Source organism: Ruditapes philippinarum, unplaced genomic scaffold (genome assembly GCF_026571515.1).
Source record: "Ruditapes philippinarum isolate M1 unplaced genomic scaffold, ASM2657151v2 ctg5455_1_1_1_1, whole genome shotgun sequence".
Classification (NCBI taxonomy): domain Eukaryota; kingdom Metazoa; phylum Mollusca; class Bivalvia; order Venerida; family Veneridae; genus Ruditapes; species Ruditapes philippinarum.
Window position 1 is genome coordinate 13139 of NW_026866065.1, and position 7525 is coordinate 20663.

Here is a 7525-nt window from a genome sequence, read left to right on the forward strand (position 1 = left end):
TTCAGGAGCTACTATGCACAAGAATGCACGCCAGTTACTATTTGGACTATTCTTTAGCGATTACAGAAATTAAAAGCTGCAGAAAAACTCCAAGGGCTAATGTATTATTTTTTTGTGCTAAATTTACTTGGACTGCATTGGTGTTTAAAGAAATGGCCATGAAGTTCCGGTACCGGATATGCTTTGTCCAGAATTTAGCCTTAAATGTGATGGATTTACTATATGATATAAAGTACGAAAATTCAGTGGGCCGACTCCATCCATGTAGTACGACTGTTGTCGACAACTTCAACTGTTGTCCCGTTCGTCCATTATCACGTGTTAACAATGGTCATGTTAGAATAGCGGGTAACCGATGGCGACTATAAATAAACTACGTCTATAAATAGAATCAATCAACTATTTACTGACCCAGTCGAGTGTTATCGATTAACAGCTTATAGACGGGGTATGTACTTAAATCGTACGGTATTGTAATTGTAATAGCGGTATCGATTTTGAAGGATTAACAGATTTTTCTTTCAAATTTTTACATATTTCACGTTAAAACAGGATAGAAAATAAGAATGGATATAAAAAGACAGGTATGTTTGAAATTATTTTGATTCATTTATAAACAATATCAGATTTTTAAACTTGTTTATCTGTTTATAGCCTACGTAAATGATCAATCTAATAAATCTCGTTTTTTTTTGTTTGTTTTTGATCCACAAATCGGGTCAAGTAAATTCATTTACAAGTGGGGTATATTAGTCAATTATAGCAAACACAAGATACGGAGATTTCAATACAATCAAAGGGTAAAAGATAACTTTAAGTTAAGCCTATGCACTTTACGAATGTGCCATAAATAAATAAGACTGTAAGTGTTTATGCAAGGGTAACAGGCAGTATAATTCTAAGTTCACTTGGGACAACATATCTTATTTTACAGATTTAATTTCATCAATATTCAGTATTTATATACATTAGAAGTATTAAGATCATAGTAAAGTATAATATTTTATCACATGATGTCTTCTGTTTAATTGTAACAAGAAAACGAGTACTGTATAAGTGAATATTTATGCGTCACAAAAATTTTGCGAATATCAAAATGTGGAAATATTTGCGAAAAAAGGATTTTTTGAATTTCATACTGTTTTTTTGTGATATCATTAATTAAGCAGGTACATGTTAAGAATATGCCGTTATTGTAATCGTTCTATTCAGTTGTTTAATACCTTTTTCATTTATGTAATTGTTTGAAATATACATTGTTAGTTTGATAAAGAACCTGATTACACAATGTTTTTGTCATATTTTAAAACATTCTTTTGTTATATGAATATTCTAGTGTGTTAGAAATAAGTTTTGCATTACCATTTCACATAGACTAGATTAATCTTGACCTTAGCTTAAAAGTTATAAAAACTAATAATAATTGTAACAATTATCCAGTGTAAGATTCTTTAGCCACATATTGTTTGATGATACGATATCGGTTGTGTTGCTATTCATACGTTAATCCATGAAATTCAGTGCTAGATTTGTGAGATATTTATCGTATCATTCACTGTTAGTGTCACTTTTTACATAACCATAAAAATAGCATAAATTGACATTAAAATATATCTGACACAAATATTTGCAGTTTATCATAATTTTGCTTCAAGCTGCAATCATATTTCTACATGTATATAGTAAAAATGATAAAGTAAACAGTGTTCATCGAACCACATAAAATATTTTTACTCTAATCAATCACATCTTCTCGGACCTTCGATAAGAAGTTATTATTATTAATAATAGCCGAGATGTTCCGATTGGACTTTAATCACATCTTTTGGCGGAATGTGCCGTAAAGTTACGATTGAAATTCAACCTTTAGTCCATACCTAAGGTTTGACGGAAAGGGCCGATAAGTTACGATTTCCCTTTTCTTTACTGAAGTATATCCGTAGTTTGACGAAAAAGGCCGAGAAGTTGCGATTGCTGTAGTACCGCAGGAAAGTGACCAAGACAGACTCATTCAGGCTTTTCGGCATGATTTTGTGTCAATACAAGTAACGTGGCATTCATAAAAACCTATTATATCATACTTAAACCTTGACATAATGAAGTTGTTGACATGTTGTGACACTGTTATCTGTTTAGACTGACAAAACTCAGATCTAATTACAATTTTTTCCTTTTAGCTAAACTAATAGACTCTAAAAGAACGCCCTGCATTACATAATGACGACACGATATAAGATTTTGGGTTGATTACTGATAATATATATATAAATAAAAACTGTGTTTTAAAATTTCACAGTGAAAATTATTAATATATGACTTCACAACAACAAAAACAATAATGAAGAAATTAGATAAAATATACAGCAAAAAAAAAAAAAAAAAAAAAAAAAAAAAACGAACATGGAATTTTTTTTCTCCACAAAACGACACAACGAAAGCCTCAGATTAATGATAGTTTAGAGGGATATACCAGTCTAACACCCACCACCCAGGTGCCGGTGACATCATATTGGGACTACCATAGTGCTTCTTGAAGTTACTAGCAACATGATTAAATGTACATGTATATATGCAGCGTTTGTAAAAGTATAATTTGGCATAAGATATATCTTCCCAACATTTTAATGCGAATATGATATGTATTCAGAATAAATTATGCTGATATAAACAATACTAATGAATGATAGACTCTTTTTGGTATTAAAATATCTCACTTTCTTTTACATTTCAGTAAATATGATTACAACTAGAGACCTAGATAACTACATCTCTGTTACAGCCTAGTGAACTCCGATAACCGGCTCTCTGCGTAGACACACCCATACAGTGTAACATCGGCCACATGATCATTTGATCTCATTCAACCATTGAATCTCAGGAAGCCACAACAAGAAAGATGGGAATTGCAAAATCTTTCAGTCGTCTTCGATCTTTTCTCATTTACTGGTACTTCCAGTACGAACTAAATACCGCATTGTACATGCTCGAACCTGCAGAGAAGACTATAGTCAGTATCCTTTTTTGTCCAGCCCGGGTCCACAAAAGGCGCAGGTCATTTTCTTTGTGATTGATCATGAAAAACATTCTACGGTCATTCGCACTGTACCTCTTGTATGTACAGAAATTATCAGTTCCTTCTAGTATTGGTAACTTGCTTGACAGCCTGCCCTGGAACGATGCGGTGGCTCCACTGTGCTCTGGTGGATTCAAAGTGACTAACTGCCGTGATCCGGAAGGTAAACTACCCAGACCTTCAGCAGTTTACCCTGTATAGTATAACTCATATCAATCCATGATCAATCGCTCGATCGATTGATAAATCCATGCGTCAGTTGGTTGTGTCCCGTCGTTCGCCCGTCCGTCCGTTCGTCAGTCGATTGAAACAGACACGGTAATAAGTATTATTAATTGTTATAAAGCCTTTTTTTAAGGTACTGTAAATATAAATGCTGATTTACAAAGTCACTTTATACCTGTTTTATTGAATTAACTGTGTTAGATACACCACTTTTAGTCCATTACTAGATGTATTGGCAAATCTTAATAATCTACCTTCCTACTTTGCAAAAAATATATAACGAAATTTATAACAGAATATTAATCAAATAGATCTACAATTTAACTATGTCATGCAATGTACAGTGATAGCGATGAATATAACTTTCACGTATTTCTTTTTATTTCACATAGTTTAAAACGTACTCAATGGAATTCTGCACCGCGTGCTCCCTTGAAATAAAACATTTTCATTTTTCTAATCCAAAAATCTATATCAGTTAAATCTATTGTACTCCGTCTAACATTTTTTTCATCAGAGTAAAAAATGTCAAAAAAAATGGTGGAGTGAAATAAAATTAATAAATACAATTTCTAATGAAAACGAAAAAAAAATTCAATTCGATTATGACCTTAACCTAGATTTCAGATACGATAGCTGTTGCCATTGTTGGGCTAATTTTGTTTGCTGCTTTGACCTATTTACCAGGTCACCTGATCATGATGATCCATTTTCTACAGGGTACACATGAAAGCACGAGTTCCTGATATTATACATGTAGGGGGATATTGCAGTGTATTCAATATAGAAGTCATGTACGTGAAATTTTGTAAAAACGTGAACCATAAATGCGAACATTGGTTTAAAAATGTGAACATGATGGCTGGTGAAAAAATGAACAAAATTCATGTTATTTACATGTGACAAATGTTTGTAATCAATTCATATTTTTGCTGTGACTTTCTGTGTCATTCAACCATATATGTGATGATCCATCCAAAAAAAGTTAATTCAACAAAAGTTCGTAACAAAAATCGGCAATATAAATTTTCACCATGTATTGAACCGAGCAGACCCACCTCTTTCCGATTAGATACGGAAAGTAACGAATATTGCCGATTTTTTACGAGCTTTTGTCGGATAACATTATTTACCAGCAAGTTATGTTGCCATTCATGTGATAAATATATTTGTATATCTAAGTCTTTGAATTGTGCTGAGCTTAATAAATTGAGAACATTTGTTTAATTTTCGTTAAAGCATTTGTAATTTAAGAGAGCTCGCATCTTTTCACAAACAGTTCTCATTTTCAAGTTTCCATGTTATTAAGGATGTACATGTACTTTTTTTTGTTTTTCATGATAACTGACATAATTTATTTCCTTATGCACGTACATGTACTTTCATCTGGCTATTGTTTAATTTATTATTATCATATTAATATTATTTATTTTCTATGTACATATACATTTTTTTATTTAACACATTAAATTACCGTCTCACACAGTCAGCAAATATAATTAATATGTAATTCATTTTTCATTGAAAATTTGGTCATTAAAATGACATTATATATTGAATGGCTTGTTCGTTATTATTTTGAACCACTGTATTACTTTAAAGGCACGTTATCAATGAGAAACCAATAATGTTTTACTTCATTAGAAAAGGCACAAATGAAAAGCATAACGTTTAAATAAATAATGGTTTCAGAATATGACAGTTGCTTGTTTCCGGAAGAAAGAAGCGCTACATTAGAAGTTTTGTTCAAAATAATGCAGTAAAATGTAAGCAAAGTATGACTTCCATACACAATGCTAAATCACTATAATTTGATAAATTGCCAAAAGGCAAAAGCAGAAAAGGAGGAATCAGACATTTAGTTACGTACAGAGTAACGTTTTTGAAACGATATATTAAGTGCACCAAAAATTATAATTAAAACATATCTCGGGGGAAAAATGGGCCTATAATATGGGCCTACACGGGCAGGAGGATACATATCGTATCGTCAAATTTGAATCACTTACCCCTCGCCACTATAACCTTGAATTCCGCCAGGGACTTGGGACAATTTCATGCGAGGAAGCTAGTTATGGAGCTGGGTTACGATTGGTCGGTTGTTCGACCTTGTTACAACAGGGAACCTCCTGGTCCGACCGACGTTCCTCATCAGCGGAGTTTCGCCAGATTAAGTGTTTCTCTAAGCCGTTCTTCATTTGTTGACGGTAAGGAGTTGACATTTCCTCCAAGGCTGTTCCATATACATAATTATTCTTGTTATCGCAACCCTTCCGATTAAGTCATGAAATGTCCAATCAACCCTTCCGTTTAAGTCACGGAATATCAAATCAACCCTTCCGATTAAGTCACGGAATATCAAATCAACCCTTCCGATTAAGTCACGGAATATCAAATCAACCCTTCCGATTAAGTCATGAAATGTCCAATCAACCCTTCCGATTAAGTCATGAAATATCAACCAATCATTTTGGCGCCATTATATGACAGTAATGTCGAAACGCCACAATCATCATTGGTTGTAAGGATAATTAAACTAGACCTGTCGTCTGCCGCGACAAGCATGCATAGGGAGGGATTCAGAGAAGTTTGTGTGTAGATAGGTTAATTTATACGCAGGAATTAACCATATAGGCCAGATTATCTGCGCATTTACTGGTCCGATCGTAGAGTCCACATCAGCGGCGGCTTTTCGTGCCGAATCTCCCCGGAACCTGTTCTTCGCTCGTTGGTGATTGGAGAAGTCGACTATATGAATCTTACACCGGCTGCCGGTACAGACTGGAATATCTAGCTCGAAGGTGACTGTTCACGGCGGTAACGAGGCTCTGCCGAGTTTCCGCTTAACAGTTACCCAAGAGCTAGATATTCCCGTCTGCACCGACAGCCGGTCATTTTAGAATTACAAATGGAAATCCGGGAATCTCATTGGCCACTTTAAAATTAGTGTAATTATCTATTCATGTCCAAATAATAAAATAATATAAAGGAGTTTCGGAATCAAACTTTACAGTTAATTTTCTTGGATATTTGAAATTTTTGAACTTCCTCCCAATAAATAATTTACACTTCTTTAAGATTTTACATTAATTCATAAGAATTCATAACAGTTATATATGACATTCTAAAATGACGAGACTGCCAATAACGTCTATATGATCCCGGAAAAAAACATGTGCGTACCGAAAGACACCATGCAAGTAAAAGCAGTTTTACGTCGTCCGAGTATTTTTTAAAAAATACTTCTTGTTTATTATTTGTCATTAACCCACATATGTATGACAAGGTTCATTACTTTATCATTTTTATTTCAAGAGGAATCTTCTCTGAACTAACATATTATATCTTTGCTCTTAGTTTTATCATCTTTGTTACTGAAGAGATTGACTTCAGATTTCAAATCGTTGTTCTTTTTTCCATAAGAGAGGAGATATTTCTGTTTTATTTTCATTGACATGGACAAATGCATGTTATGTTGTGCAAAAAGTGTTGAACATTTGAGTGCTTTATTGATACTGATACAGAAATATATTTATATCATAATTGATTTTTGTCATAATTTTGCCGTCTTTTACTGCATACAGTATTTAATTAGTCGAGCGCGCTGTCTCCTCTAACAACTCTTGTAACACATTTCATGCACTTTACTCTTCGTAGGTCACGACTTTAAAGGATGTAAATAGACAGGTATGTTTGAAATAATCTTATTTTTCTTTAATTTGTCAAAAGTATATCAGATATACAAAGTTACTAAACAACGCTGTGCTTAACGCTTTGAAAAATACCCGTGGCCAATAAATCTCAGTTATTTATTTATTTGGTTTCACATGTGGGTCAAGTGAAGTAGGCTATACAAGAGGAGCTAAAGAGTTCAACACTGACTTCCAAGAGTTTGCTACTGCACTTCACGAATGTGCCATAAGTCCAACACTATAACGTTTACATTTATAAAAAGCCTACCCCCTATTTTTTTTTTCCCAATTTTTAATTGGGGGCCTTTTGGGGGAAAATTTTTTTTTTTTGGGGGCAAAATTTTTTAAGGAAGGGAAAAAAAAAAAGGGAATTTTTGGGGCCCAACGAAAAGCCCGAAAAGGGGGCCCCTTTTAAGGGGTTTTTAAGAGTTTTTAGATTAGGGGTAAACCCTCAGTTTTAAAAATTTGGTTCTTCGAGTTAAAATTCTAAAATTTGCACAAAATTTTTTTATTTAAAGTTTTTATTTAAAAATGA

General features: G+C 33.4%; 1 long non-coding RNA gene across 1 annotated transcript; it reads left to right on the forward strand.

Annotated features, from left to right (window-relative positions):
* The first annotated feature begins 444 nt into the window (after positions 1–444).
* Positions 445–4852, forward strand: LOC132731147 (uncharacterized). The gene is made up of 3 exons (XR_009625841.1): positions 445–584; positions 2732–3011; positions 3926–4852. It is a non-coding gene; the product is annotated as an uncharacterized LOC132731147 (long non-coding RNA).
* Positions 4853–7525: the final 2673 nt, after the last annotated feature.